At 44.8% G+C, this 12237-nt stretch overlaps 1 protein-coding gene across 6 annotated transcripts in view; it reads right to left on the minus strand.

Moving 5' to 3' along the window:
- LOC129816366 (uncharacterized) overlaps nt 1–12237 on the minus strand; it is a 42038-nt gene that overhangs the window by 3570 nt on the left and 26231 nt on the right. For 4 of the 6 annotated variants that reach the window (XR_008753544.1, XR_008753543.1, XR_008753545.1 and 1 more), the window contains exon 1: nt 574–3854. The gene's annotated coding sequence lies outside the window, so the exon portion shown is untranslated. The other 2 variants (XR_008753541.1, XR_008753542.1) reach the window with 2 other exon arrangements.

Below are 12237 nucleotides of genomic sequence, written 5' to 3' on the forward strand. Positions count from 1 at the left end.
CATTGTTATGTGAACCTCTGTTTGGACCGGAATTAGATGCTTTATATATCAACTGTACTGGAGCTAATGAAAATAGTGAATTAATAACAAAAACAGTAAACAGTGCTGGGGAATCAAAAGCATAAAACCCGTGCTTCACATTCACAACAAACGAGTAAAAACGAATCAATGAATACATTTCTCAATTAATGACAATATGGAGTTATTACCAGTTGAGAAATGTTTTACTTGGGGAAGAACAGTTGTGCAGTATAACATATCTGATGCATTTTGATGAGGCTGCACAATGCTTTCCAATGCAGAGACACAACTGCCCAGAATAGAATATAAAGGAGCTCCACATCACAGTAAAACACACATCAGAACAGAATGAAGCAGGGCAAAACTCAGCATAGACCTAAGTTGCATAGAGCAGAACTGAACACAGTAGAATAGAGTAGAGCACAGGCATTTAGCAGATCAGTTGCACACAACTCGGGAGCAGAACAGAACTAGCTAGATCAGAAAATAACATATACGAAATGAGATAGCAGTAGAGCAGAGAGGTCCGGGAGGACCACATGAAACACTCACCTACAGCTCTTAACCATCACTGGGCTGCATTCAGCAGGGCACAACATTGTGAAACGTTCAGGTAGGAATATATTGTGTAGAACAAATATGCCACTCTGACATGTAGAATAAGAAATCATGTCAGCTCTGTTCCTACAGAAAATGGCTCTGCTCTATATACCAATGTTGTCATGGTGTCTTTAAATAATCTTTCCACATCTGTGATCAAATTAACACAGTGGTGTTGTGCTCACATCTTCACGTCTAGATACATGTTGGTGCAAGACGAGGGGATGTTGTATAATTTACCAGTCAGATTTGGATCGAACCGTTCTGGATGAAACAGCACTGAGTAATACTGCAGTGAATCTCACACCCAATTCCATCTCTGAGATTTTTGCTGTGGATTAAGCCCCCACTGTGTGTCTCTTTTCTGCTATCTCCTGAATCCTCACCCCCAATCCCCATCTAAAAAAAAAGACTTCAAATTAAGGAGAGAGACAGAGAAAAGGTAGTGACTGAGAGAGGTAGTGACTGCTTCTCAAAGAGAGTGAGAGTCCACATGGTGTGGTACAGCCTAAGTGCAGAGAAACTGAAGCAAAACAAAAAGGGAGCAACCTTTATCAACCCACAGACACACAGTCATAAACATACATGGGCTATGTAGGCTAGTTAGGATAAAACACATGCAAACCCACCCAATGTGGGGCTGAGAATATCTGAAACACTTTGTTCACACGGGGACAGGGAGTTCAAAACAAATAACATTTTATTGGTCACATACACATGGTTAGCACATGTTATTGTGAGTGTAGCGAAATGCTTGTGCTTCTAGTTCCGACAGTGCAGCAATATCTAACATGGAATCTAACAGTTCCACAACAACTACCTAATACACACAAATCTAAGTAAAGGAATGGAATAAGAATGTATACATATAAATAAATGGATGAGCAATGATAGAGCAGCATAGGCAAGATGCAATAGATGGTATAAAATACAGTATCTACATATGAGATGAGTAATGCAAGATATATAAACATTATTAAAGTGGCTAGTGATCCATTTATTAAAGTGGCCAATGATTTCAAGTCTGTATGTAGGCAGCAGCAACTCTCTGTGTTAGTGATGGCTGTTTAACAGTCTGATGGCCTTGAGATAGCGGTTTTTCATTCTCTCGGTCCCAGCTTTGATTCACCTGTACTGACCACTGACGTTTGGAAGGTAGCGGGGTGAACAGGCAGTGGCTCGGGTGGTTGTTGTCTTTGATGATCTTTTTGGCCTTCCTGTGACATCGGGTGGTGTAGGTGTCCTGGAGGGCAGGTAATATTGCCCCCGGGGATGCGCTGTGCTGACCATACCACCCTCTGTAGAGCCTTGCGGTTGTAGGGCGGTGCAGTTGCCTTACCAGGCGGTGATGCAGCCCAACAGGATGCTCTAAATTATGCATCAGTAAAAGTTTGTGAGGGTTTTAGGTGACAAGCCACATTTATTCAGCCTCCTGAGATTGAAGAGGCGCAACTTCACCACACTGTTTGGTTGGACCATTTCAGTATGTCCATGATGTGTAGGCAGAGGAACTTAATTAACACTTTACACCTTCTCCACTGCTGTCCCGTCGATGTGGATAGGGGGGATGCACCCTCTGAAGTTTCCTGAAGTCCACAATCATCTCCTATGTTTTGTTGACGTTGAAAGAGCGGTTGTTTTGCTGACACCACACTCCGAGTGCCCTCACATCCTCCCTGTAGTCTCGTCATTGTTGGTAATCAAGCCTACTATTGTTGATGTACATCAAGGAACACACTTGCCAACAAAGAAAGCACACTTGACTTCACTCAACTCACCAAATAAAAAAAGGTTAAAAACAATGCTGCAAGACCGGAGAACAAACTTTTTTTTACCCCGTTTTTCTCCCCAATTTCGTGGTATCCAATTGGTAGTTACAGTCTTGTCTCATCGCTACAACTCCCGAACGGACTCGGGAGAGGCAAAGGTCAAGAGCCGTGCATCCTCCAAAACACAACCCAATCAAGCCGCACTGCTTCTTGACACAATGCCCACTTAACACGGAAGCCAGCCGCACCAATTTGTCAGAGGAAACACTGTGAACCTGGCGACTGTGTCAGCATGCACTGCACCCGGACTGCCACAGGAGTCGCTAGTGCGCGATGGGACAAGGTCATCCCTGCAGGCCAAACCCTCCCCTAACCTGGACGACGCTGGGCCAATTGTGTGCCATGGGTCTCCCGGTCGCGGCCGGCTGCGACAGAGCCTGGACTCGAACCAAGAATCTCTAGTGGCACAGCTAGCACTGCGATGCAGTGCCTTAGACCACTGCGCCAGAGGCCGGAGCACAAGCATACAGACCAAGCTCACACAGGTCAAACACAATGCATTCTGGGGGTCTCTTCTGATTAGTTACATTTACTCTGATCTCAGGGGTGAAAGGGTGCACTGCATCCCACACAAGACCCCTCCCATATCACTCACACCCTCACCTCTCTGTTACCAGCTCAGGTTGAACTGTGACCTGAAGAGTCAAGCCTAGTCACAGAAACGTTTTCAAACGTTTTTATGGCACAGAAATGACACGGTATTTACTTGGAAATTATATGGTAAAATGGTAATTACATAATAATAACCAACAAGTTTACTTTAAATTACTGATTGTTACAAATTGTTTAGGATTTATTCAAACTGGTAGCTATCGTTTTAGTACCAACCAGATACGTAGTTACCAATTGTGTTGAAAGTAAGTAACAGAAAGGACCTATTGATACCACATAATGTCCTAGTAAATGAATACCAGGTGAATACCAGTGCAAACAATATCGTAACATAAAGTGCCATCACAAAATCTTCTGTTAGCCAAGAAAACTAAGAAAGGCTGAACAACTTAGTTTCAGTTGAGTTAAACATTTTCAACTCTGAGCGGTTGTTTTGGACCCGGTACCGAGTACGGCGAGTTTGGGGAGGACCTACAGCCCTCGTCTTTAAAAAAATATATAACTGAAATCTTACTGCTGGCAATGTCATAAGAATCTCCCACCCCCACCACCTACCCCCATAAAGGTCCAAAATCATGCGCTATGGTCATATTCAAAGAGTTTGCAATGTAGGTCAAGTCACAAAGTGCAGACATTTAGTGTGCAAGGAAAGGGTACACCCTGATGGTCATTGTAAAGCAATGCATTTCCTTCTCCATCCACATTACCTTGTATGCCTCCTTCACATGCACCGTTGATCTATTTCACTTGTTTACAATAGGAAAATTGAACAGGGAAATAAGTTTGAAGTTTCCTCACCTGCCTGTGTCTTATTTCGAAAAAGGTTGTGGCTCTGAATACAGAGTTTTCTCACTCGCCCGTCCAGAAACATCTTTCTCAATGCTAAGGATCCGGATCTTGTTCTGCGCATGTGTTATTTTACGCACACTACGTAGCTGCTACTAACACTCCCCCTCCCTTTATGTTTCTCTCTACTCACCCTCTTCTGAACCATGATCTCTGACTCATATTTCTGAACAGCTGAAATAAACATTTTAACGAACATTCCCAAAATATTTATTGAAGGCTATACAACCTTCTCTATCTGTCGTAACGGATATTGCAGTTGCACACGCAGGACGCAGTCCCTACACATTGCAAAAACCATCAGCGTTTTGTGTGATGATATAGGCTCATCTTTATAGTTGCTGCCATATCGTAGCCACTTGCCAGAGCTCCTGAAAATAAGAATGTAACTCCCCACTTCCGAGTTTTGCATTGAGGGAAAAATCTCCTCTTAAGGATCCACCCCTTTTTTCCAATTTTTGCCTAAAATGACATACCCAAATCTAACTGCCTGTAGCTCAGGCCCTGAAGCAAGTATATGCATATTATTGGTACCATTTGAAAGGAAACACTTTGAAGTTTGTGGAAATGTGAAAGCAATGTAGGAGAATGTAGCACAATAGATCTGGTAAAAGATAATAAATGTAAAAAAATTAAACAACGTTCTTTTGGATTTTTTTTGTACCATCATCTTGTAAATGCAAGAGAAAGGCCATAATGTATTATTCCACCCGAGGTGCAAGTTAGATTTTTCCCACTAGATGGCAGAAGTGCATGTGCAACGTTTTAGACTGATCCAAGGAACCATTGAATTTCTGCAAAAAAAATTGTATCAAGACTGCCCAAATGTGCCTCATTTGTTTATTAATAACTTTTCAAGTTCAAAATTGTGCACTCTCCCCAAACAATAGCATGGTATTATTTCACTGTAAGAGCTACTGTAAATTGGACAGTGAAATTATATTAACAAGAATTTAAGCTTTCTGCCAATATCAGATATGTCTATGTCCTTGGAAATGTTCCTGTTACTTACAACCTCATGCTAATCGCATTAGCCTACATTAGCTCAACCGTCCGTGGAAGGAACACTGATCCCGAAATGAATCACACACAGGCCCTGCTAACTGCTATTTAGCTTCTCAATGATCACACAAGTACTGCACGAGTAGGCTACCTAGTGGTTCCACCTCTGGGCAGCCAAACGTTCTAGGCAGCCCGAGCATGTGTAGCTGGACTGGTAACCAGAGTCTGACTGGGCAAGTTTGTTCTACTTCGCCCGGCACTCTATTTGAGATGATAATCTTTGTAGTTATGGTGCCATATCGTAGTGAGAGTTGCTGAAAAAATAACAAAATTTTTTTGCAATGATAATGAGACAATAATCACGATTTTGACTGCCTGTTTGTGTCTTGCTTGTGTTTTATATGCTTTCCTAAATATACTATTACAACAGACAACAAAGTATTCTATGTACAACATGATAGCTGCATTTAGCCTAAACATACCTTCTTAATAAATAGAGCATGAAATCGAGCTGAAGCTACCTAGGCAGAGTGGGCAGCTACAGCTACATTTAAAAAAATCCTGTACAGAAGAAGAAATCTCTATTAATAGCTACGAACCACAGCCACTCCGTGAAAAACAAATAAATCACAGCAAATTTTTAGGGCCTTCCTCTGACATCACTTGATATAGAGGTCATGGATGGCAAGGAGCTCGGCCTCAGTGATGTACAGGGCTGCACACACTATCGTCTGTAGAACCTTGCGGTCGGATGCCAAGCAGTTGCCATACCAAGCGGTGATGCAGACAGTCAAGATGCTCTCAATGGTGCAGCAGTAGAACTTTTTGAGGATCTGAGAGCCCATGCTAAATATTTTCAGCCTCCTGAGGGGGAAGAGGCGTTGCCATGCCCTCTTCACAACTGTGATGTGGACACCAAGGTGATGTGGACACCAATGAACTTGAAGCTCTCGACCCGCTTCACTATAGCCCCGTCGATGTGAACGGAGGTGTGCCCGGCTCTCCATTTCCTGTAGTCCACAATCAGCTCCTTTGTCTTGCTGACATTGAGGGAGAGGTTGTTGCTCTGGCATCACACTGCCAGGTCTCTGACTTCCTCCATATAGGCTGTCTCATTGTCGTCAGTGATCAGGCCCTAGGGGGATATATCTAGGGGATATATTTACATCAATGGATAGGTAGAGACTTCAGCTTTCTTCTCATGTGTATATCCTGTAAAACGAGAAACGTTGCACAAGCTCCGTGCTTTTAAAATAGCTATGTTGCTATGGAAATGTGCACATGTTTAGAGCGAGTAATTGGTTACATATTTTATGTCGAACCTAGACTTTCAAATCTCTTATTTCCCAACAACTGACAATTGGGACCTCCCCCGTATTTTAGGCTCTGTAATAGTCACATTGTTTCTGACGCTTATCAGAATCCCACAGTTCTTAGCTTTCTAACAGTACTTAACTGTTGTTCTGCCCCTGAGCAAGGGAGTTAACCCACTGTTCCCCGGGCGCAGATGACGTGAACGTCGATTAAGGCAGACCCCGCACATCTCTGATGCAGAGGAGTTGGGTTAAATGCGTAAGACACATTTTAGTTGAATGCATTCAGTTGTACAACTGACTAGGTATCCCTCTTTCCCTTTCGCTAAGCGTGTTTCTGTAAGGACTGAGGGTAGTATACAATATAATGCGTTGTTTATAAAATGCCACCAGAGGGCGTCAGAGTTGAACAGGTTAAGAACAGCTATGGCTACAGACAAACAGTTATTTGTTGGTAATAGTACTTTAAGGAATGAGCAGCAAGGCAGCATGATTTCAACAACTATGTCATTGCAAAACAATTCTAACCAGGCCTCTACACAAATAGTAGTATTGCTTTCCCCCCCCCAAAACACAAAGTTCTACAAAACAAATACCCAGTGTTTTAATCCAAACCATGAAACAGTGTTTTACTATGAGGAGAAAACAACCTTTTGTGTCTAAGACACCAAAACCAGTTTGAGATAGGGTAATATATCAACATTCCAGTTTGATCCGGTTCAGATCTGAAGAGTTCAAAAGAAGTTTGAATGTTAAATGCAATCATATACATTCTCAATAAGTTAACACTGTAGGCTGCTGGTGTGTGTAGCGTATTAGACTTGGAGGGCTATAGTTGTTTTCTCCAAGGCACAGGTATGGAACAAAATATGCAAGGAGGAGGACTAAAATGAACTTCAAAATATCAAGGAAGTGGGATTCAAACACATGTATTAAATCATACAAAAATATGCATGCCAGAGGGACCATTTGAAACGAAATAGTAAAATAATTTCTTTGTGGGAAGTATTACATACATTTTTGTGTGAACTCATAAAAATCTGCCATTTCAATGAAAATACAGTATTGCATTCAAAAACCCATCTTCTTTTTTTCTTTTCTTTTTTTTAATCCCATTTTCTCCCCAATTTTCGTGGTATCCAATCCCTAGTAATTACTACCTTGTCTCATCGCTACAACTCCCGTACGGGCTCGGGAGAGACGAAGGTCGAAAGCCATGCGTCCTCCGAAGCACAACCCAACCAGCCGTACTGCTTCTTAACACAGTGCGCCTCCAACCCGGAAGCCAGCCGCACCAATGTGTCGGAGGAAACACGTGTACCTGGCCCCCTTGGTTGGCGCGCACTGCGCCCGGCCCGCCACAGGAGTCGCTGGAGCGCGATGAGACAAGGATATCCCTACCGGCCAAACCCTCCCTACCCCGGACGACGCTATGCCAATTGTGCGTCGCCCCACGGACCTCCCGGTCGCGGCCGGCTGCGACAGAGCCTGGGCGCGAACCCAGAGACTCTGGTGGCGCAGTTAGCACTGCGATGCAGTGCCCTAGACCACTGCGCCACCCGGGAGGCCTCAAAAACCCATCTTGTAGAATTTGATTGGGGTTATTAGTCACAATTTGCAGGAGAGTAGAAAGGTTCATGTTCCCTTAAAGAGTTCAAGTAAGCCCCATAACTTCCTCCAGTAGCCTCTAACATCAACCTAACTCCAAACTGCAATAGTGAGTGAAACTCGTCTATACTTGATGCGTGATAGTCGAGCTGGTTTGCAGCCTATGCATTCTCCATATTGTGTCAACATGGGCCAGACTGTAGAAAACCCACTCAAACGTGTTTCTGTAAAACACGAGTAGCAGCAGAAAAGAAAAAAATATCAAATTCCAGTACAAAGAATTAGGATCGATTGAGCAGGACTGATGATTTGGTCAATTAGCATTAGCAAACAAGTAGGCTTGGGCAGTCTCCAGATTGTCATACCGACCTCGTTGACACCCCAGGATATTCGGTAATACAGGCACTGAACACAAGGGGCGCTGTTTTCCAACACCACTGAGCCTCTGTAATCCAAAATTTAGCAATGTTAACAAGTACATCTAAAATTCCATAGCGAATGCAAGTGAAATGCTAACAAGTGCATTGCGAACATTTTATCCAGTCTCTGACAAACTATTTGCAGGATAGATATCCCAGCTCACAAAGTTATACAAGTAACTCATAAATTCTACTCTGTTTTCTGCCTGGACAAAACAAATATTCGACAGCAAGGCTCTTGATCCGGGAAGGGATTATCTGCTGTTAACAAGAGAAGCTTTATTTTGCAAGAATGTAACCACTTAGCTAGAGACTAGCTACTAAATTAGCAAACCAAATGCCCAACTCCAGAGCTTTCAGCACATTTTGACAGTTAACTTAATAGTTATGAGAGATCTAGCTGGCAAACATTTAGTTGTGAATTCCATACTGTAACTAGATCACCTGGCGCGTCCTGCACAACAGTGAGTGACTCACAAGGTCTCTTGTCATTGTGTGTTTGTAAACAAACACCATGTGACTGGGGACTACTGGTAAACTTCATAATGAAAAATAACGTGACAGATGAAATGAAGAACGCAATCTGCTCTATCTCCTAACGTATTGCACAAGCTAACTGTAAGTATTTACTTAAAAATTACCTACAAATAGTAAAATGAATTAAAACACTTCAAATCAATAGTTTCAACGGTATTGATGGTATTGAAAAACCCTCCCGTGACTATTTACAAATACCCCGGTATACGGTATATACGGTATACCGCCCAAGCCTAGAAAGCAGATTAATGTTAGCTGCTAGGCTAGCCGCAGCTAGCTTCCCTCCATAGTGTCAGAGGCTTGTGAATGCTTTGCACCGCACAATAACTGACAACATCTCATAGGCCTACACTTAAAAACATCCTCAGCGAAATAGTAGTTATAGACTTCACCTGAAGTCCAAGCATATAGACATGACAAAACAACATACAATAGATATTTGAAGTAACAGCTGATGCTAAAATAAGCTAATAACAAAATAAAAGTACATGGGACAGGGTTGGGTAAAGTCAGTCAATTCAGGAATTCCAAATAAATTAACACATTCCAATTCAATAATTGAAAAAGGCATCTATGTTCAATTACGTGTCAACAAAATGAAACAGAAAAGCTTTTTGAATGTAAATTCTTATCACTTCCTGAATTTACTTCAATTCAAATTGACCCCAACCCTGGTATGGGACCCACGCATAGACTGATATGGACCCAGGTGAGGAAAAGCACATTTATTAAAAAGTCATTGGTAACACAGGGCTACTACTGCTGATACCCATTCAACAGTTCAGTTTCAAGCATGATTGATTGAAAACATTGAGAGAAAAACAACAGCCCCAAAAGTAGAGCAGCAGTCCACCAAAGGCCTTGGCTGACATACAAATGCAAATGTGGCCAATGGATGTGGCCTGATGACGTTTTAGGAGACAAAATGGAACATTTGTGAAATAATTAGATTCCCTAGTCGTTCTGAGCTGCTGTTAAGTGTAGCTTACTGCAAGACAACAATCCCGAATCCCCCCCAACACACACACAAACATGCACGTGTACACACAGTGTCACGAATACCACCGAAGGTGGCTCCCCTTCCTATTCGGGTGGCGCTTGGCGGTCGTCGTCACCGGTCTACTTGCTGCCACCGATCCCTTTTTCCTTTTCGTTTGTTTTTGTCTAATTGTTTTCACCTGTTCCTTGTTGGGGTTTTGGGATGGGTGTTATTTAAGTTTGTTTAGCCCGCTGGTGTTTGTGCGGGCTTGTTGTTATTTTGACGTATGTGGTGTTTGTGTTCTTTTGGGTTTTCGCTGTCCGGGTTTTTTAGTAACTATGGTTTTGGGTTTGTTGCACCTGTGTTTTGGGCTTCACCCATGTTTTTAACTGGTTACTAGCCGAAAGGACATTAAAGCGTTTTTCCCGTCTACATTCTGCTCTCTGCGTCTGACTCCACACCCATCACTCTCCAGACGTTACAGAAGCCTGCACCTCGATATGGAGTCAGCAGGAGCAGCGACCACCCCTCTCCCCACGATGGAGGAGAGAGTCCTTCATCATAAGTCCATCCTCCATCGCATCGGATCAGCGATGGATCAAATGATGGAGAGGATGGACCGTTGGGAGAGGAGTGGTCTCCCTACTACCCCACCTACCCTCCCACCAGCAACTCTACCATCTCCTCCAGCGGGATCCGGTGCCAGCGCTCTGCGTATCACGCCTCCGAGGGAGTACGATGGAGCGGCGACGGGGTGCCAGGGATTCCTGTTACAACTAGAGCTCTACCTGGCCACTGTTCGGCCGGCTCCCTCGGACGAGGAGAGCGTGAGTGTCCTCGTCTCCTGCCTGACGGGTAGAGCCCTGGAGTGGGCCAATGGGCCCGACTCAGCGAAGGGCCACTACCCGGAGTTCACTCGCCGTTTCCGGGCCGTGTTCGATCATCCTCCGGAGGGCCGAGCGGCGGGTGAGAGGTTGTTCCATCTCCGGCAGGGGATGAGGAGCGTGCAGGACTTCATGCTGTAATTCCGGCCTTAGCCGCTGGAGCGGGGTGGAACGACAGGGCCCTGATAGACCATTACAGGTGTAGCCTAAGAGAGGACGTCCGAAGGGAGCTGGCTTGTCGGGACACTACGCTCAGCTTGGTTGAGCTGATCGACATGTGCTCGCGGACGTTCTGAAAGGGTCCTGTCAGTTCCACCTCCTGGACCTCCCGCTCCCATCCCTATGGAGCTAGGGGGGGCTGCATCTAGGGAGACCGGAGGAGGAGGCTCCTCCTGTACCCATTGTGGCCGGAGAGGGCACACATCCGGTCGGTGCTGGAGGAGTCCTTCTGGGAGTCGAGAGGGCAGGCAGAACACTCCTCGGTCACCCCAGGTGAGTCAGCACCACACTCTCCCAGAGCATCCTGTTGGTCACATGTTTTTGTTAATTTGTTTTCTGAAGTTTTTCCCCTCTCTCCAGCATAAGGTGCTTGTCGATTCAGGCGCAGCGGGGAGTTTTATAGATCGCGGACTCGCTCAGAGGTTGAGGATTCTGTTAGTGAAGGTAGACCCCCCTTTCCCCGTGCACTCCTAAGATAGTCGACCATTAGGGTCAGGGCGGGTCAGGGAGGCCACGATTCCTCTGGAGATGATTACGCAGGGGAATCATAAGGAGCTGATTAGTCTGTTCCTTATCGATTCACCTGCGTTTCCGGTGGGGCTGGGGGTTCCCTGGCTGGCTATTCACAATCCTAGGATTTTGTGGAAACAGGGAGGTCTCCAGGGGTGTTCTGATGAGTGTCCAAGCAGGTGTTTAGGAGTTTCCATCGGTGCGACAACGGTGGAGAGTTCAGACCAGGTTTCCACCGTGCCCATTCCTGCTGAGTATGCCGATTTGGCTATCGCCTTCAGTAAAAAGAAGGCAACCCTATTACCACCTCATCGACAGGGGGATTACGTGATAAACCTCCAGGTAAACGCTGCACTCCCCAGGAGTCACGTGTATCCTTTGTCTCAGGAGGAGACGTTGGCTATGGAGACATATGTCACGGAAGCCCTGGGACAGGGGTACATTCGGCCCTCCATGTCACCCGTCTCCTCGAGTTTCTTTTTCGTGAAAAAAGGATGGTGGTTTACGTCCGTGTATTGATTATCGAGGTCTAAATTCCATCACTGTGGGTTTCAGTTATCCACTACCTCTCATCACTATGGCGGTGGAATCATTTCACGGGGCGCGATTCTTCACGAAACTGGACCTCAGGAGCGCATATAATCTGGTGCGTATTCGGGAGGGAGATGAGTGGAAAACCGCGTTTAGTACCACATCTGGCCATTATGAGTACCTCGTCATGCCGTACGGGTTAAAGAATGCTCCAGCCATCTTTCAATCCTTTGTTGATGAGATTCTCAGAGACCTGCACGGACAGGGTGTAGTGGTGTATATTGACGACATCTTGATTTACTCCGCTACACGCGCCACGCATGTGTC

The sequence above is a fragment of the Salvelinus fontinalis genome, chromosome 19 (assembly GCF_029448725.1).
Source record: "Salvelinus fontinalis isolate EN_2023a chromosome 19, ASM2944872v1, whole genome shotgun sequence".
NCBI classification, from domain to species: domain Eukaryota; kingdom Metazoa; phylum Chordata; class Actinopteri; order Salmoniformes; family Salmonidae; genus Salvelinus; species Salvelinus fontinalis.